This window comes from Schistocerca serialis, chromosome 6 (genome assembly GCF_023864345.2).
Source record: "Schistocerca serialis cubense isolate TAMUIC-IGC-003099 chromosome 6, iqSchSeri2.2, whole genome shotgun sequence".
NCBI classification, from domain to species: Eukaryota; Metazoa; Arthropoda; class Insecta; order Orthoptera; family Acrididae; genus Schistocerca; species Schistocerca serialis.
Genome location: NC_064643.1, coordinates 476,067,479 through 476,089,156, shown reverse-complemented (window position 1 = coordinate 476,089,156; position 21,678 = coordinate 476,067,479).

Genomic DNA, 21,678 nt, shown 5'->3' with positions numbered 1-21,678 from the left:
CCCACGAAGAATGCCGTAGTGTGGCACAGTATGTCTGCTTGTTTAAATCTCAGCAAAACCTTTCTGCTAATTTTTCGTTCCCCCGGGTACAACCTATTTTCTGAAACATTAATTCATACGTTTACATCTAGCACACAGTCCATAGTAAGAGTGACATTTGTCTAGGTTTTAGAAAAAAAATCGTTGTTTTAAATTTGGTGTTAGTTGTTTCTTACAATTTTCTAGTTTCTCCATTTGTTTCAAGAGCATAATCAGTGCATTATATACTTCCTGTAGCCGTTTATATAGGCAAGTGAGAGCCACCACGTGTCCTGTCGTAGGTCTCATCGTGCCTCTGATGTGAGTACAAAAAGTGCGCAATATCTTCGTTAATCGTTTTCCAAGGCCTGTAAGGAAGCACTGTTTAATAACATAACGTGTAATATAAGCGCAAGAACAATGTAAATGCACTCTGAGAAGGCTCTCGACGAGTTGACAGATGGAATCACCTCGAAGGGGACGATCTATTGATACGTAATCAGCATGGTTTCAGAAAACATCGTTCTTGTGCAACGCAGCTAGCTCGTTATTCGCACGAAGTAATGGCCGTTATCGACAGGGGATCTCCAAGTTGATTCCGTATTTCTAGATTTCCGGAAAGCTTTTGACACCGTTCCTCGCAAGCGACTTCTAATCAAACTGCGGGCCTATGGGGTATCGCCTCCGTTGTGCGACTGGATTCGTGATTTCCTGTCAGGAAGGTCGCAGTTCGTAGTAATAGACGACAAATCATCGAGTAAAACTGAAGTGATATCAGGTGTTCCCCAGGGAAGCGTCCTGGGACCTCTGCTGTTCCTGATCTATATAAATGACCTGGGTGACAATCTGAGCAGTTCTCTTAGGTTGTTCGCAGATGATGCTGTAATTTACCGTCTAGTAAGGTCACCCGAACGCCGGTATCAGTTGCAAAGCGATTTAGAAAAGATTGCTGTGTGGTGTGGCAGGTGGCAGTTGACGCTAAATAACGAAAAGTGTGAGGTGATCCACATGAGTTACAAAAGAAATCCGTTGGAATTCGATTACTCGGTAAATAGTACAATTCTCAAGGCTGTCAATTCAATTAAGTACCTGGGTGTTAAAATTACGAACAACTTCAGTTGGAAAGACGACATAGATAATATTGTGGGGAAGGCAAGCCAAAGGTTGCGTTTCATTGGCAGGACACTTAGAAGATGCAACAAGTCCACTAAAGAGACAGCTTACACTACACTCGTTCGTCCTCTGTTAGAGTATTGCTGCGCGGTGTGGGATCCTTACCAGGTGGGATTGACGGAGGACATCGAAAGGGTGCAAAAAAGGGCAGCTCGTTTTGTATTATCACATAGTAGGGGAGAGAGTGTGGCAGATATGATACGCGAATTGGGATGGAAGTAATTAAAGCAAAGACGTTTTTCGTCGCGGCGAGATCTACTTACGAAATTTCAGTCACCAATTTTCTCTTCCGAATGCGAAAATATTTTGTTGAGCCCAACCTACATAGGTAGGAATGATCATCAAAATAAAATAAGATAAATCAGAGCTCGAACAGAAAGGCTTAGGTGTTCGTTTTTCCCGCGCGCTGTTCGGGAGTGGAATGGTAGAGAGATAGTACGATTGCCAAGCACTTAAATGTGAATTGCAGAGTAGTCATGTAGATGTAGATGTAGAGTAAAATGCTCTAAGCACTATGGGACTTAACATCTGAGGGCATCAGTCCAGTGGACTTAGAACTACTTAAACTTAACTAACCTAAGGACATCACACACATCCATGCCCGAGGCAGGATTCGAACCTGCGACCGTAGCAGCAGCGCGGTTCCGGACTGAAGCGCCTAGATCCGCTCGGCCAGAGCGGCCGGCACTGATGGAGTAACTGAGTCAGTTGCAATCTAACGCTAGTTACCGGCACTGACTCCTTCCTCATCTCTACCAACTTTAGACAGCAGATAACAAAATGCGTCCAACGTATCAATAAACAAGATGATTCTCAAATCAATCGTACGGAAATTTCAACGATCTGGAGGGAAAAATTGTAGTGACTCAGAAAGTATTTCATGCACCCTGAGTCAGGCCATCTAACCTACATCACTCACACCCGGACAAATAAAGTAACTCTGGTTGCCTATCTTAGGGTGCAAAAGTATTTTCAGGCAATTTTTATCCCGCTCACTCTGTATGCACTCAGAAATGTCGTCCTCTAGTTCCCCTCAGCAGCTATCAGACATCAAATATTACTTGTGTCACTACTTTCCTATCGATTCAAGTAATCACGTCTCTGTCGACAGAACACGTATAACTGAAGTACGCCAAACACCTTATTTTAGGATATCGTTTGGTATGTAGGGCTTACACTACATTCTACAGTATGTTTCAGCATGGAAAGTACGGAGAATCTGATTATTCCAACGCTCAAGACAATAAATAATACAAGTGGGCATTGCACAAAAGAACGTTGTGAGAACATATAAAAAAACTAAACACTAACAAAAAAGCGGTTACATATTGTATGTTTCCGTATTTTATGAATATACCTTTTGCAATCTGCGGAGGTAACCAAGCCTACAGTTTGTTTTTTAAGGGTAAAAATGGTAAAAGAATTATGAAGTACGTTATCAAACAGAAAGTGCTGCAATTTGAAACGTTTTTCGGTTTATTTAGTTTGTACTAAACATAAGGAAATAGCTCCATCATGCGATGAACCCAACCTGATCAAGAAGGCAGTTAGAAAAGTAAAAGACCATGATCACCACCAATAAGAATGCTGCAGCCCCAGGAAGTATGCAAGGTAAGTGTTAAGTTATCATCAGTCTGAGCAAAAATACCCATACTTCTACCATGGTGCCAGCGAAAGAACTGAAACTATGAAATTTAATTATTTACTAGTACAGCTGGAGCAGAGATTTGTTGAAAACATCTCGGATTTGGTTGCCTATTCCGACTCAAATAAATATTCCTTAGCTAACGACAGAACCTTAAAGGTCTCAAGATAGTATAGAGAACCAAGTAGAAAGAGTAGTCAGTGAAGTGCAGTAAGGAGATCTAAAACCAACTCTACTGTTCTTTAAAATGGAAAGTTATCCACGAAGAAAGCGTAAGAGAGAAGTTTTTTAAAATTTCCTGGTCAACATACATCCTAGCCACATGAAAAATATTTCAGCTTTTCTAAAGAAGCTTTTGGAAAGCTGTCTCTGATGTCACATCGAATGATCAGTTAACGAAATTCGCTCACTTTCCCTACAAAAGTTGAAGAAGTTTTTTGCTTAATGGTATCTACATCTACATCTACATCTATACTCCGCGAGCCACCTTACGGTGTGTGGCGGAGGGTACTTATTGTACCACTATCTGATCCCCCCTTCCCTGTTCCATTCACGAATTGTGCGTGGGAAGAACGACTGCTTGTAAGTCTCCGTATTTGCTCTAATTTCTCGGATCTTTTCGTTGTGATCATTACGCGAGATATATGTGGGCGGTAGTAATATGTTGCCCATCTCTTCCCGGAATGTGCTCTCTCGTAATTTCGATAATAAACCTCTCCGTATTGCGTAACGCCTTTCTTGAAGTGTCCGCCACTGGAGCTTGTTCAGCATCTCCGTAACGCTCTCGCGCTGATTAAATGTCCCCATGACGAATCGCGCTGCTTTTCGCTGGATCATGTCTATCTCTTCTATTAATCCAGCCTGGTAAGGGTCCCATACTGATGAGCAATACTCAAGAATCGGACGAACAAGCGTTTTGTAAGCTACTTCTTTCGTCGATGAGTCACATTTTCTTAGAATTCTTCCTATGAATCTCAACCTGGCGCCTGCTTTTCCCACTATTTGTTTTATGTGATCATTCCACTTCAGATCGCTCCGGATAGTAACTCCTAAGTATTTTACGGTCGTTACCGCTTCCAATGATTTACCACCTATGGCATAATCGTACTGGAATGGATTTCTGCCCCTATGTATGCGCATTATATTACATTTATCTACGTTTAGGGAAAGCTGCCAGCTGTCGCACCATGCATTAATCCTCTGCAGGTCCTCCTGGAGTACGTACGAGTCTTCTGATGTTGCTACTTTCTTGTAGACAACCGTGTCATCTGCAAATAGCCTCACGGAGCTACCGATGTTGTCAACTAAGTCATTTATGTATATTGTAAACAATAAAGGTCCTATCACGCTTCCCTGCGGTACTCCCGAAATTACCTCTACATCTGCAGATTTTGAACCGTTAAGAATGACATGTTGTGTTCTTTCTTCTAGGAAATCCTGAATCCAATCACAAACCTGGTCCGATATTCCGTAAGCTCGTATTTTTTTCACTAAACGTAAGTGCGGAACCGTATCAAATGCCTTCCTGAAGTCCAGGAATATGGCATCAATCTGCTCGCCAGTGTCTACGGCACTGTGAATTTCTTGGGCAAATAGGGCGAGCTGAGTTTCACATGATCTCTGTTTGCGGAATCCATGTTGGTTATGATGAAGGAGATTTGTATTATCTAAGAACGTCATAATACGAGAACACAAAACATGTTCCATTATTCTACAACAGATTGACGTAAGCGAAATAGGCCTATAATTATTCGCATCTGATTTATGACCCTTCTTGAAAATGGGAACGACCTGCGCTTTCTTCCAGTCGCTAGGTACTTTACGTTCTTCCAGCGATCTACGATAAATTGCTGATAGAAAGGGGGCAAGTTCTTTAGCATAATCACTGTAGAATCTTAAGGGTATCTCGTCTGGTCCGGATGCTTTTCCGCTACTAAGTGATAGCAGTTGTTTTTCAATTCCGATATCGTTTATTTCAATATTTTCCATTTTGGCGTCCGTGCGACGGCTGAAGTCAGGGACCGTGTTACGATTTTCCGCAGTGAAACAGTTTCGGAACACTGAATTCAGTATTTCTGCCTTTCTTCGGTCGTCCTCTGTTTCGGTGCCATCGTGGTCAACGAGTGACTGAATAGGGGATTTAGATCCGCTTACCGATTTTACATATGACCAAAACTTTTTAGGGTTCTTGTTTAGATTGTTTGCCAATGTTTTATGTTCGAATTCGTTGAATGCTTCTCTCATTGCTCTCTTTACGCTCTTTTTCGCTTCGTTCAGCTTTTCCTTATCAGCTATGATTCGACTACTCTTAAACCTATGATGAAGCTTTCTTTGTTTCCGTAGTACCTTTCGTACATGATTGTTATACCACGGTGGATCTTTCCCCTCGCTTTGGACCTTAGTCGGTACGAACTTATCTAAGGCGTACTGGACGATGTTTCTGAATTTTTTCCATTTTTGTTCCACATCCTCTTCCTCAGAAATGAACGTTTGATGGTGGTCACTCAGATATTCTGCGATTTGTGCCCTATCACTCTTGTTAAGCAAATATATTTTCCTTCCTTTCTTGGCATTTCTTATTACACTTGTAGTCATTAATGCAACCACTGACTTATGATCACTGATACCCTCTTCTACATTCACGGAGTCGAAAAGTTCCGGTCTATTTGTTGCTATGAGGTCTAAAACGTTAGCTTCACGAGTTGGTTCTCTAACTATCTGCTCGAAGTAATTCTCGGACAAGGCAGTCAGGATAATGTCACAAGAGTCTCTGTCCCTGGCTCCAGTTCTGATTGTGTGACTATCCCATTCTATACCTGGTAGATTGAAGTCTCCCCCTATTACAATAGTATGATCACGAAACTTCTTCACGACGTTCTGCAGGTTCTCTCTGAGGCGCTCAACTACTACGGTTGCTGATGCAGGTGGTCTATAGAAGCATCCGACTATCATATCTGACCCACCTTTGATACTTAACTTAACCCAGATTATTTCACATTCGCATTCGCAAATAACTTCACTGGATATTATTGAATTCTTTACTGCTATAAATACTCCTCCACCATTGGCGTTTATCCTATCCTTGCGGTATATATTCCATTCTGTGTCTAGGATTTCGTTACTGTTCACTTCCGGTTTTAACCAACTTTCCGTTCCTAATACTATATGCGCACTATTTCCTTCAATAAGAGATACTAATTCAGGAACCTTGCCCTGGATACTCCTGCAGTTTACCAATATTACGTTGACCTTTCCTGTTTTTGGTCTCTGAGGACGGACGTTCTTTATCAACGATGATAATGTCCTCTCTGGTAAGCCGTCAGGTATTTTATCGTTTCGCCCAAGGGGGGGTCCCTCTAACCTAAAAACCCCCGTGTGCACGCCACACGTACTCTGCTACCCTAGTAGCTGCTTCCGGTGTGTAGTATGGTATAAGTCATATTTTGACCACAACGAGTTAAATACTATGTTATGTAGCAGAAAATGCACTCTTTCGGATGGCACAATGATTTATGTCTTTGTACTTATACTAGCTTCGCAGATGGCACCACAAGTTCTACTGTGAAATGGTTTGTATGATAAATTTTAAGGCAAAGTGATGTGAGTCTCATCTGCACCACAGTTCCATGAATCAATATAAGATTTTTCAGTTCCACCACAAAGAAGTTTTCCGTTCTTTGTTATTATTATATTGTAGAAAGGTTCATTTTATTTTAACATTAACAAAACTATTTTCAGGCAAGTTCTGTAAAATAACATTGTTATACTTTTTTCAGACAAGTGTTACATTACTATATTCTTGGCTAAACTGTTAGCTTGATTATTTCACATTTGTTACTGGTGTTTTTATGAGCTTATGTTTACGCTAGAACATATAATTCACAAAGACTTAGAAACATTATGAGCGAAGAAGGAGGAATTTCGGATTCTGCGTCGAAATATCATCCATCCGAAAGTGAGTCTAATGAAGAAGATGAGCAACAATAATGACACGGAAAAAAACGACAGAGAGAAGTTACAAGACAGGAAACGAAACTGAAAAGGAATCTAAGTGAGACATACAGTACCAGAAAAGGTATAACAGTTCCTGCTAAAATATTTTATAAAGATGATTTCCGCTTCAAAAATCACTGAAGAACAAAGGGAAGAAGTTTTTGATAGTTTTTGGAAAATGGGATCTTTAAAGACTCAATATGCCTACCTATATCTACTAAACAAATCAGACTCTCCAGCAGCAACAAGACAACGAACTGTATCTTGATTTCCAAAGGCTTGTATTGCCAAATACTATTTATGTGTTCAGAAATATTCAGTTGAGGTCAGTAAAAAGTATTTGCTGAGAAGTTTTCAAATTTTCGATGGCGGTATGACTCGATGCATGCAAAAAGTAAAGGATGGAGAGGAGACTGACAGTAATTTAAGAGGTCATCATAAACGGTATAGTAAAGCTCCAGGAGGTACTGCTGATCATATTCACTACCATATTAATAGAGTTTCATGTCATCAATCACAGTATTCTCAATTGGAAAACTCTAACAGACGTTGTGATTCTTCAATTTCTTCAGGCGTATTTTATGACGAAATTAATCTCGGGTGCACAGCCTGGTGTGAGTGTGCACAGAACACAATAGCACTCGAGCATGTTGCCATCATCAGGTGCGCTGATGTACTGGTACTGTACTGTACAGTACATCAGTGCACCTGAGGATGGCAACGTGGTCGATTGTCGAAATATTGTGTCCTATGCACACTCATACCAGGCTGTCCACCCGAGATTTATTTCGTGTAACAGACGTTACTTGAGTCCTGAGTTGAAGATCAGAGTTATGTACAAGTCATATGATGAATTATCACAATATAACTCCAAAGACGTTTATGCCTTTATATATACTTGGAAGAGGCACTGGTATTTCCAAAGATAACATGTTGATGCCATATTATAAACTATATTTATAATATTACAATCTTGGATGTCATGAATTCAGAACTGACTCTGCTTTTTTGTGTGTATGGGACGAAAATGTAGCTTAAAGAAGATCACAGGGCATTTGATCATGCATAGTGAAGTAGTTGAAAGAGTTGGCTAGCACAAGAAAACACATAATAATGCACAGTGATGCCTGCACTGGACAAATTACGAATTTTAAAATGCGCTTGTGACAGAGCCACTACTTCAAATGGACTTTCTTGAATACATTTTTATGACAAATGGGAACACTATCTGATGTGTCGACAGAAGTGCCGACACAGTGTTATTTTGAGGGGGCCGATAGGCACGCTATCTAACGCAGACGGGCGTGAATTCTGGAACAGGATAAGTAGTGAATTCTCATAAGAAAAGTATGCAGCTCCTCAAATACTTATCTTTTATTCTTTGATGAATACAGCGTTCTTCTTGAGACATTTATACTATAACTCTCAAAGTAGGTAAGGCTAATGGCGCCTTGCTAGGTCGTAGCCATGGACTTAGCAGAAGGCTATTCTAACTGACTCTCGGCAAATGAGAGGAGGGCTTTGTCCGTATTGTCGCTAGCAATGTCGTCGTACAACTGGGGCGAGTGCTCTCTCGTATCTCGAGACCTGCCTTGTGGTGGCGCTAGGTCTGCGATCACACAGTGGCGACACGCGGGTCCGACATGTACTAAATGGACCGCGGCCGATTTAAGCTACCACCTAGCAAGTGTGGTGTCTGGCGGTGACACCACATTCCTCCCCCGCAAATCGGCAAATGGTCGTGTGATAAGGCCTCCGCCCGCCGTGGGGAGGACCCCATGTTGACGTATATGATGAGGTGGGGAGCCTAACAACAGGCGAGGCTGTGCCACCCGCACCCGGCCATTCGGTCCGAGGGGATCCAGGAAACGCCTGAAAACCTAGTCCAGGGTGCACGTCAACATGCGGTGTATGCACCCGTAATGAGACAGGAGGGGCCAAAGGGTCGACCTCCATTGCGTCGGGGTACCCATCGCGCGATGACGTCATGTGGTCCGGAGCGGGCAAGAGGTCCATGGTGGAGGACGGCTGGTCACGGGAAGCGATCGGCGGCGCGTGACCCAAAGAGGCGCTTGGCGGCTGCAGCGAAGCGTCGAATGCGGGCGGCGCCGGCGGGTGAACAGGCGGCGGCGGCGGCGGCGGCGGCGGCGGCGGCTGCTGCGGCGGCGCGTCTCCATGGGGCAAAATGGAAGGCATCGTCGGTAACACCTGGGGATGAGGCGAGCCAGTAGATGGGTCCCCAGGGCGCTGACCGGACGGCACCGTCGCTGAAAGCAGACGGGGAGCGGCAGAACCCGTGCGACGACAGAGGCGCAGCTGATTGAGATGCCGACGCACCTCACCAGAGGCCCCCAAAACCAAATACATCGCGCGGCCGAGGCAGCGAAGAATGCGCCCTGCGAGCCAACGCCGTGAACCTCGATAGTTGCGATAAAATACAACGTCGCCTGGAGCAAAAGCAGGAGTCTGCCGCTGCACAGGAACCTGATGCGGCGGATGCAACAAAGACATCAAGGTTCGATAAGGACGACCATGGAGCAACTCAGCCGGCGAGGGACCATCTCGGGGCTGAGAGCGATACGAAGACAAAAAGAGCAACAATGCGTCCTCCCGAGAATGCGACTCTTTCAACTTCAACATCTGCGACTTGAAAGTCCAGACCAATCGTTCAGCGGCACCGTTTGACTGAGGCGAAAACGGCGCGGATGTCAGATGTTGAATACCATTTGCCTGGCAGAATGACTGAAATTCTGCGGACATGAATTGTGGGCCATTGTCGGAAACAATAGTCTGCGGAAGACCTCAAATGCAAAAGATAGCAGACAATGCTTGGATGGTGGCGGAGGACGTCGTGGAAGACATCCGGACAACAAAAGGAAAATTACTGAAGGCATCGACCAGAACCAACCATCGAGCATTCCAGAATGGACCAGCAAAATCAATGTGCAAACGTTGCCAAGGTGAAGTGGCTTTTGGCCATGCAAAGACTTTCCGCAGCGGTGCGCATTGTTGTTCGGCACACGCCATGCAAGAAGAACACATATTCGTAATCGCAGCATCGATTCCGAACCAAGTACAGTGCTGACGAGCAAGTTGTTTCGTTCGCACTATACCCCAATGTCCTTGGTGAAGAAGTCGTAAGACAGAGGACTATAACGAACGTGGGACCACGACTCTGGACTGATCATTATCAGAACGCAACAACAAAACACCACGTCGAACAAAAAGTCTCTCCTTGTGAGCAAAAAATCGGCGAACCAACGGATCCTCGATCCGAGACTTTGACAAAGGCCATTGCGTAGCAACAAAACGCAAAACAGTCGCAAGGACAGGGTCAGCTGCAGTGGCTGTAGCTACACGACGAAAATCAATCGGAAACGATTCGACCACTTCATCGGTTTCCGAATCAATGAACATGCAAGCAAGTTCAGAAGAATCGAATGCTTTATCCTCAGCAACAGGCAAACGGGACAACGCATCGGCGTTTCCGTGCTTAGCAGTGGACCGATACAAGATATCGTAGCGGTACTGCGAGAGGAAAGTAGAGCAGCAAATGAATTTCTGCGCTGTACGTGGAGGTACAGGCTTGGTTGGATGAAAAAGCGATGTCAAAGGTTTGTGGTCTGTGATGATGGTAAAGTGACGACCATACAAGAAATCATGGAACTTAGTAACACCAAATACGAGAGCCAAAGCTTCTTTCTCTATCTGTGAGTAATTTCTTTGCGCAGACGAGAGCAATTTTGACGCAAAGGCAATAGGGCGATCATGCGAGCAAACTTTGTGCGCAAGCACAGCACCGATCCCGAAATCCGATGCATCTACCATCAACAAAAGGGGTTTCTGGGGATCGAATGGCGTAAGGCAAGTAGTAGAAAGCAACGCCGATTTCAACTGGCGAAAGGCGCGTTCGCATTCCGTCGTCCAGACGAACGGCACACCCTTACGGCGTAAGCGATGAAGCGGAGCTGAAATGGAAGAGGCATTGCGCAGAAAGCGATGATAGTAGGTAATTTTACCCAACACACTCTGCAGCTGCTTCACATTTTGAGGGGAAGGCAAATCTTGTATGGCACGGAGGTGCTCTGGACTCGGATGTATGCCTTGGGCATTGATGACATGGCCCAGGTATGGTAAGTCACGAGCAAAAAACACACATTTGTCCTTCCTCAAGCGAAGACTATTTTGTCGCAAGACCTGAAATAACGTTCGTAGGTTCGCAAGATGATCTTCTTCTGTCTGTCCGGAGATCACTATATCGTCCAGATAGTTTGCTGCAGTAGGGACCGACGCACAAATAGTTTGTAAATATTGCTGAAACAATGCAGGGGCGGATGCACACCCGAACAGCAGTCTTTTGAACCTGTACAATCCAAGATGCGTGTTAACCACCAAGACGCACTGGGATTCGTCGTCCACCGGTATTAGCAAGTACGCATCGGCTAGGTCCAACTTTGAAAAATATTTTCCCGGGCACAGTTTAGCAAAAAGATCTTCCGGGCGGGGCAAAGGAAAAGTAGCAGTCACTAGTTGTGGATTCACTGTGGCCTTGAAGTCCACGCAAAGTCTCAATTTTCCGGAAGGTTTTGGCAAAATTACTAAAGGTGAGGCCCAGAGAGAAGCTTGCACACGTTCAATTACACCGTGTGATTCTAAATCGTTTAGTGTTCTTGCGACCTCATCACGCAATGCGTGAGGAACATTGCGCGCTCTGAAAAATTTCGGTTGCGCGTTGACTTTCAGTTCCAAATGTGCTTCATAGTTTTTAGCGCAACCTAGGCCCAGTGCAAAAATGTCTGTAAATTCGTCACACAGACGAGAAACACTGTCTGAAGGCACAGTCTGATTCACTGATAGGACCTGATTTACAATAGACATGTTAAACAACTGAAATAAATCTAAACCAAACAAGTTCACTGCAGAAGAAGAACGAAGAACGTAAAATGACACAAGTTTTGTTTGTCCCTTGTATGTGGCAAGATGAGTGCACTGTCCTAACACAGGTATATTCCGTCCTGAATAACTACGTAACTTAACATTTGCGGCACGCAACGGAGGTGCGCCCAGTTGTTTGTACGTGTCATGATTGAGCAATGAAACTGCAGCTCCGGTATCGAGCTGGAATGGTATGACCTTGCCATTAAAGTCCAAATCGACAAAAAGTTTATTGTCCTGCTGACGACAAGAGCGACTGTTTTGTGCAATTTGTACAGACACTTGTACAGAATCACTTGCTAATTGACGTGATTTCCGGCGACGTCAACGCACAGATTTTGCGGGACGAACACAGTCACTGTTAGAGAAAGTGGCACTGGACGGGGTGGAAGTAACGACATGAATGTCCATGGGCGAAGGTCCACGATCCTGAGTGTCCTTGGTTCGATTCCGGCGTGAAGCAAAGGGCCTGGAATGATTGTGATTGTCTGATCTGAGCTTTTTCTGGCAAACACTTTGAACATGTCCTTTCCTATTGCAGAAAAAGCAAATAGCTTGGCGTGACGGGCAATGTTCACGCGAATGTCGAGTAGCACACCGCAGGCATGATTTCACTGCATTTGTGTGCTGGCGCGGCACACGTGGCTTAGAGCGCGGCGGCAGCTGCGTCGACGTGCACGAGGGCAAGTTACCGGGCCGCGCAGCTCGCCCAGCGGGCCGGTTAATGTTACACACGGCTGGCGAAGTTTCAAAAGATTCCTGAGCACAGTCAAGTGTGTCTTGTCTATCCAATATGTCTATCACTTGTTGAAGGGAGGGATTTACTAGTTTCAAAATTTGCTCCCGTATGTGAACATCAGAAACGTTCTGTGCAATTGCATCACGCACCATTGTATCTGAATAAGAAAGACCACAGTCACAGTCAAAAGAACACTCCCTAGTAAGTCCTTGCAATGTTGCTACCCACTCCCTATTAGTTTGACCGGCCGTACGTTTTGTACGAAAAAACGCATACCGTTTTGCAACCACATTAACTGTTTCTTTATAATAGGCATCTAAAGCAGACAAAATTTCCTCATAGGACAGAGTTGCTACGTCGCGTCGGGGAAACAATTTCACTATCACACGGTAGGTGGACACACCGACACAAGAAAGCAAAAACGGCTGCCGCTCATTACCTTGAATTCTGTAGGCGGCTAGATGAAAGCCGAACTGTCGGGACCATTCTGGCCACGATTCGTGCGCCGGGTCGTAGTGCCTAAAAGGCGGTGCAACTGCGAGTTGTGGCTGTGGTAGCGGTGAAGCGGCGGCTGCCGCATCGTGTTGCGGTGCACGTTGACCCTGGACGAGCTGTCCAAGGGCATCCAATAACGCCTGCGTCTGCTGATTCTGCAAGCGATAAAATTCGGACAGTACATCTGGAGATTGTAGCGAAGCCATGACACAAATAAATGTAAGCAATCAGAAAGAACACTTTTCCTTTAAGCCTCGTCGCCAAATGATGTGTCGACAGAAGTGACGACACAGTGTTATTTTGAGGGGGCCGATAGGCACGCTATCTAACGCAGACGGGCGTGAATTCTGGAACAGGATAAGTAGTGAATTCTCATAAGAAAAGTATGCAGCTCCTCAAATACTTATCTTTTATTCTTTGATGAATACAGCGTTCTTCTTGAGACATTTATACTATAACTCTCAAAGTAGGTAAGGCTAATGGCGCCTTGCTAGGTCGTAGCCATGGACTTAGCAGAAGGCTATTCTAACTGACTCTCGGCAAATGAGAGGAAGGCTTTGTCGTATTGTCGCTAGCAATGTCGTCGTACAACTGGGGCGAGTGCTCTCTCGTATCTCGAGACCTGCCTTGTGGTGGCGCTAGGTCTGCGATCACACAGTGGCGACACGCGGGTCCGACATGTACTAAATGGACCGCGGCCGATTTAAGCTACCACCTAGCAAGTGTGGTGTCTGGCGGTGACACCACACTATCCTACCGAACGACACTGATATTGGATCTGCAGAGCTCTAGGCGAAAGGAAAAACAACTTACACACCATAAGACTGATATGAAATCATTGCTCAACCACAAGGAAAGAAGTCGTTTACAGCTGTACAGATGCATCAAGAAGAATCTATATTGACGATAGCTTTGGAGAGGGCAATAGTTAACCGCAGAACTAGTGAATTAAAGTGTCCAGCATCTTAGGCACCAATTCAGAGGTTGGAGACTGGAAGATCTGAACCTATGAAGATACATTACTGCTTTGAACGCTCTTACGAAGTTTTCCATCTTGGACCTAAAAAAGGAAAGAAGAATTGCCCAGTCGAGCTCAGAGGTACAGAACAGGAATCACTATAGGTGAAACACAATCAATCAGTAATTCGAAGAAGAAAGACATGTCAGACACTTGCTCCCACGCGTCCATCATCTTCGATACCTGTTTTTTTCATTCTCTAAAAAGAATTTTTGAGGACAAAGATAACCGAGATGTATTTCTGTTTTAGTTCAAATTCAAATTAATACCATTTATACACAATTATTATGATAATATTAATAGTACTACATTACACTGTGTTCAGTATTGTTAAGAACTTGTTAATAATTGAGATAACATTAATATTGTTATACTTAATTTATGCTTCATTATTAATAGTGCCCATTATGAGACTTAATAACCCTGTAGGTTCTTTTATTAGAATTTCCTGATTTTTCTGTACAGTGTTTCACAAAAAGCTGGAATTCTCAGAAGTAGCATAATTAACTTACACCACTATTCCACAAACCACTTCAGCTGTAGTCAGCTGTAGACCGTAAATTTCAATTACACGAATTGCGCACTCGAGTGAGACGAACTAGAAAGTCAGCTGAAAGTAGGCTAGGCTTAAAGACAACAACGTTCTCGTAACAGGAGCAGATGCCGACAAGATATAAACACCAAGAAGAGTACTACTACTACAAACATTTTCATTTTGACTCAAAGCGAAGGCCAAAAAATACGCAGATATGAATACATAGTCCACCAAATACTGTGCATTAGCTTCAGAAACACTGAACTCGAGGTCGCACTGCGCAATTTGCTTTTAACAGCCAATCATTTAGCAGAATCAAATCACGGGATATGTGATCTAGTCGGCCCGTCACATCGCACTGTCGCTGAGCGAACATCCGGAAAAGCAATAAGCCGTCAGCACGAATAAAATCGGTCTTGTTAATGTCCCAGAATAATATACAAACTGTAAGGTAACAAGGAATGCCGTGATTTCATATACCTGTAATGGTGAGGGAAATGAAGGCACCGGTTTCCCCGAAAGGCTAGTTATGTTTGCAGCATTCTTCAATGGAATTTTTGAATAAGAGTTCGACTGGGCGGGAAAAGTTTACCCGGCTCAAAGAAAAAGTAGTATAATATTTTCTTCGAGTGATATGCTCTACAGAACATTTACTCAGCTAGGTAACCTGGGAAGTGTTCGATCCTTCTGCCACTTCACGGGATGGCATCTCTGACGTCTCGCCAAACTCTCTGCATGTACTGCCTGTGTAGTGAACGTCTTGTCGGATCTACCAAGTTCACGCTACGGTGCCGGAAACCTCAGCACCGCGAGTTATGTATGACTTACAGCAGTCGCTAATGATTACTGTCCCACGAAATATCTTTTCTTTGGTTATTATTGTTATGGTTCGCGGTTCCAGTCTCGTTGAATGTAACGTTTTTATCCCTTCTGTGAAAGAGTTACAATCAGTCAGATCAAACATCGATAAGGAAATCGCAAGAAAATACTTTCAGCTCATAGTGCAATGGTGAAAAACTTACAATGCTGCACAACAGGTAACGCCTCGTTCCGCTGCTGACAAGCAAATTTTGGGTCCTTAAGAATACATAACTTTATTTATGAAATGCCACATTTCATACTTGTTGAGTATGACACAGCATACCAATTAAACACAGACCCAATCGAAATCTAAGTGAGTAGTATTTTACAAATTCGTGCCGATAGAGGCACGCTTGTGTACATTTACTCAGTTTTATCAAAACAGACTTTCGTCGTAAGGTTATCGTGCGTAGTTTTATTTCATTTCTTTTAAGTCAGTGCACAATTTTCGTACGGTTTCTTTTAGTGTTGCTAAAACAACACTAAACGTGAGAAAGAAATTAATAATCAACGATATATGCGAATTCTCTGATGTGATCTGTAACACTCTGACATTGCACGTGCAGTTTATCGATTACATGCATGTAGAAAACTTGTCCTGAGTTAAGGCTGTCAAACAAGGTTTGAAGAAGAATAAAATGCCACTGCCAGACGACAGCTAATGTAGAAAATGCTTTTCTGACTATTTTGGCACGATGAGCTCTCCCCATACATAATACAAAAGCTTCGAGATGCATCTGCTGCCTGGCCATCTATTAAACCTGAAAATAACAAAATGCCGCAGAAGTTAGCCCTTTTTCCACATGCGGCTATTTTGTGTTGAGAAGTGAAGGTAATTATGTTCAAAGATCCATTAAATTGGTAACTTCAGCAGACAGCAGAGTTGCGCTGTAAAAAATGGAGGAGCGAATGAAATGGAACTCGCGACATCTTATCTTCATCTACATCTACATGACTACTCTGCAATTCACATTTAAGTGCTTGGCAGAGGGTTCATCGAACCACAATCATAGATCTCGCCGCGACGAAAAACGTCTTTGCTGTAATGACTTCCATCCCAATTCGCCTATCATATCTGCCACACTCTCTCCCCTACTACGTGATAATACAAAACGAGCTGCTCTTTTTTGCACCCTTTCGATGTCCTCCGTCAATCCCACCTGGTAAGGATCCCACACCGCGCAGTAATATTCTAACAGAGGACGAACGAGTGTAGGGTAAGCTGTCTCTTTAGTGGACTTGTTGCATCTTCTAAGTGTCCTGTCAATGAAACGCAACCTTTGGCTCGCCTTCCCCACAATATTATCTATGTGGTCTTTCCAACTGAAGTTGTTCGTAATTTTAACACCCAGGTACTTAGTTGAATTGACAGCCTTGAGAATTGTACTATTTATCGAGTAATCGAATTCCAACGGATTTCTTTTGTAACTCATGTGGATCACCTCACACTTTTCGTTATTTAGCGTCAACTGCCACCTGCCACACCGTACAGCAATCTTTTCTAAATCGCTTTGCAACTGATACTAGTCTTCGTATGACACTTACCGTGACGCTACTAGCTGTCATATACCTACAGCACCTCTAGAAGTCAACAATAGTTCTTCCAGATCTTCCGCATTCCTCAGTTCTGTGAGATAATGCATATGGCCGGATGTAGACTTCTGAGAGACAGACAGTAACAGCTTTCCTTTTGCACTTCACGACGTTTTCAACAAACAGATAGCGCAATAGAACAGCTAAAATGGAAAGAAACACTTCCTCTTTAAATTTCTGCATCCTACACTGTTGGAAGTTTTGTGTAGGTGGCAGTTACATGATTTTATTTCATGCACTGAGTAGCCGAGGCAGCTAGTTCATGGCGATTCGCTCAACCAAGTAAATGAATGTACTGAACATGCTGCAAACCACTACAGGGAGCCTGTGTGTCATAATTCTCATCGAGTGCGCCGCAACGGTGTTAAGAAATAAAAATGAGTTCTGCAAAAAATGGTTTGGTGGTCTGTTGGATTGATGATGGATTCCTATGATGGTGGTCTGGGTTCGATTCCAACTTCTACACATGGTTTTTACTAGGGAGAGACAGATTCTATTCTCTTCTGGCTGCGCCAAGTGAAGAAGGTATAATGGCATTGCGGTCCGAAATTCACATTAAACATGATATTCCTTCTCTACCAAGTAGTCGTTAGGTTGCTCCACAATTAAGTCCGGAGTGGCGAAATGTGGGTACTCTGTCACCAGTAATCTTTCTTATACTAGTTATTTATTTATAATGACGAAACAAACGCTATGTAGGGTCGCAGGACCCTTATTCCATCTTTTATTTGAGCTTCTGTATGTCGATAAAATTGGTTCTGAACTTGGAATGTAACTCAGACCGCCCTTTACGCGGAATTTGATCCCTTCGTGACAATACAGCTCGACTACAATTTGTTGTTTGTTAAAAACTGCAGATTCCTCAACATCTCCACATATTGCGCGTAAATGGGTTCGAATGCTGGCCCGGCACTAAAGTTTTCATTATGTATTATCAAGCTCTAGCATGAGAACACCTATCTGCTGATGGATAATAATTTTTTTAATGCATTTTCATTCGTTGTCAACACTAACGATATCTGACGTTTTTGACTCCCAGTGAGACGCAGAACTATTTGAAAGATCACTCTAAGTTCAATGATGTTATTCCGAGCTGCTGGTGGAGAAAAATTCTGTAGCTGACGTCTCTTTGTGTATAGTCAACAACGGTATGTGCGAGGTTCGATTCCCAGTCAGCACTGAACTCTTCGTCATATTATTTCTAATTCAAACATGCTCACATGTCGCTGCTGATGTAACAAACCCATATTTAACGTTCGTTTTGTCTAATATATAACAGAGATAGCTTCCGGGTTGTAGTCCTGGGAAGGAAAAAATTAATGTTTCGTCTGGTCATTTCAGTTAAAACATATAGCTACTGCCGAGAAAATCCGATATGTCACAGTTGATTGTGCTTCGATAACAATCCGATTAGGTTCTGGGTTCGAATCCCTATCCAACACAAAGCTTTACATCACGGCATTTCAAGTAAGTTACTTGTGAAGAAGCAATATTTAACAACTCTCGTAGTTCGTTAAGAGGGACAATAGATGCTGGGTAGGAATTCGCGTCCATAAAAAAATGTTTACGTTATGTAATTTAAAGTTGATATTTGCTAACTTATACTGTCTAAAATCGAGGTATATCACTCTGTGTATGCCTAGTCAGGAATCACTGTTAGTTTCCGTCAGTCAAGAAATCTTAGTCTGCATGACCTGGGTTTGAATCCTATTGGAATTTGTGCAGCTGAATAAGTATTAAGGAGATAAAAAGGACATTTTACTAATAACTATATTTGCACATTCAAGAACAAAAAAATTTACAGCGAACACAACAGAATAATTAGCGCAAACAAAGTGTGTTAGACAATGCCAAAGGAGTCTATTTTACACAGTGCACTTTGCGCCGTCACACTCGAAATATCTTGTTCACACAATTCCAACACCCCTCCTTGAACTTATATTTTGTGTGTTGCTTCCACAAGATAAACCAAATAGTCCCACAATCTTCTCAAACTTCTGCCTTTCCAAGGGTTTGGTCAGAAGGTCAGCTAACATGTCTTCTGTGCGCAGATAGTCCACGGCAATGTTCTGTCGCTCTATGTGGTCCAGAATGAAATGGTGCCGTATATCAATATGCTTTGTCCTAGCACTAGTAACATCATTTTTAGCTAGGTTTATGGCTCCCTTATTGTCACAGAAGATGGTTGTAGGTTCCTCAATTAAATTGGATTCTATTTCACATATTAATGTTCGTAGCCATAACGCTTCTTGTGTGGTGTAAGATAGTGCCATATACTCGGCCTCTACGGTGCTCAGTGCAACAGTTTTTTGCTTTTGACAGGACCATGATGTGAGGCCCCCCATTAATTTAAAACAGCAGCCAGTGGTGGAGTATCTGTCTCCCAATTCACTCCCCAGTCCGCATCGCTATATCCCTCTAGTTTTGCGTTACCATCTCTATGGTATTTTAACTCATAGTTTGAGGTTCCTCTTAGGTATCGGAATATCCTCTTTACAGCTTTCCAGTACTTTTTCTTTGGGTCTCTGCAATATCTGCTCACTGCATTGGTGGCAAAAGCAATTTCGGGTCGTGACGTTTGAGACAAACATAACAGACTCCCTACTGCTTCTAAATAAGGAACATTCTTATCACATTCCACATCAGTCTCATTTACACTTAACTTCACGCCTACTTCCATTGGAGTACTTATGGGTTTGCAATCACTCATGCCAAATTTCTTTAATATTTTTCCCGTGTATGATGATTGACTTATGCTCAATTCTTGTCTTTCTTCATCCTTAGTAATCTGCATACCTAAATAACGTTGGACTTCTCCCAAATCATGCACCCTAAACTTGGTTTGCAGCTGTTTCTTGAAAATTCTCATTTGGCCTTCACTTTCAGTCAGAATAAAGAAATCGTCCACCCATATCGCCATTATTATTATTTCATCTTTTCTCCCTTTATAGTAAATGCCGGGATCTGCCTTGGATTGCTTCATATTCATATTTATTAGAGTTTCAAGTAGACATCGACTCCAGCAACGTCCACTTTGTTTAAGTCCATAAATAATTTTTCTCAAACGCCAAATCTTTTTACTTTCTGATCTGGTTTATATGGCTTCCCTTGGTGGAATGACATATATCTCCTCCTCCAACTTCCCATTTAAATATGCCGTTTTAACATCCATATGATGAATTATTAAATTTCGTTTTACTGCCAAGGCTAAAAGATATCTCAATGATGCATACTTGACTACAGGTGAAAAAGTTTCTTCGTAATCTACCCCCTGTTTTTTTGAATATCCTTTTAATACAAGTCTTGCTTTGTATTTTGGTGATGAGCTTTCAGGGTTCTTCAAATTGAATACCCATCTTGCCTGCAGTGGTTTCTTATCTCCTGGCATATCTACCTATTCAAAGGTTTCGTTCTGATATAAAGATTCTAATTCTGTCTTCATCGCTTCTTTCCATTCTTGAGAGTTTGGGCCATTCATTGCTTCTTCTGCTGTTCTTGGCTCATCATTAAAAGACTGTGCTGTATACATCTCAAAATCCGGATATTCCTTCGGTTTTGGTACATGAGAAAAAGCCTTACATTGTTTTTTTCATTTTTTCATCCTCTAACTCATTGTCATCATAAATTGTATCCATTTGTCATTGGTTGTCGTCTTCCTCTTCTTCACTTTCTATTTCCTCACACAAGGTTTCACCTTCTGAACTAGGTGCAGTTGACTTAGTGGTTTTGCTCTGTTTTGAGTCCTTTCTATTTTCAAAGAATGTTACATCTCTACTTGTGACAATCTTTTTAGTCAATGGATCCATTAATCGGTAGCCCTTTGAATTTTCACAATAGCCTACAAAAATATACTTTTTAGCTTTCGGATCCCATTTTCTTCTTAGCTGTTTTGGAATATGTGCCGTTGCATCACACCCAAAAACCCTTATATTGCTTAGATCAGGTTTCTTTCCTATTCATATCTCATAAGGGGTTCTATTCTTTAATGCTTTTGTAGGTGATCTATTGTTCAAATATACAGCTGTTGACACTGCCTATGCCCAAAAATCTTTGGATAATTCAGCGTAAGTCATCATGCTCCTTGCTTTCTCGACAATGGTCCTATTAGCCCTCTCAGCAACCCCATTTTGAGATGGGCTGTGCCTGATTTCCTTTTCTGCCAGAAATTTCTTCAATTTCTGTTTAATATATTCCCTCCCATTATCAGACCTGATGATCTTGATCTTCCTTCCCGTCCACCTTTCAACTATATTGCAATATTCCTCAAAGATATCTCTCACTTGGTCTTTAGAACTAAGAAAATAAACATGAGTATATCGTGAGTAATCATCAATAAACGTAAGAAAATAATTACTCCCACCTATGGATTCACACTCCATCGGGCCACATTCACCTGTGTGGATTAACTGTAAGACTTCTGTGGATTTACTCTTACTAGTCTTGAAGAGTAACCTTACTTGTTTTCCCTTTATACATGTCTCACAAGGATCCTTGGACACACTAAAAACCGAGCGAGGTGGCGCAGTGGTTAGACACTGCACTCGTATTCGGGAGGACGACGGTTCAATCCCGCGTCTGGCCATCCTGATTTAGGTTTTCCGTGATTTCCCTAAATCGTTCCAGGCAAATGCCGGGATGGTTCCTCTGAAAGGGCACGGCCGACTTCCTTCCCC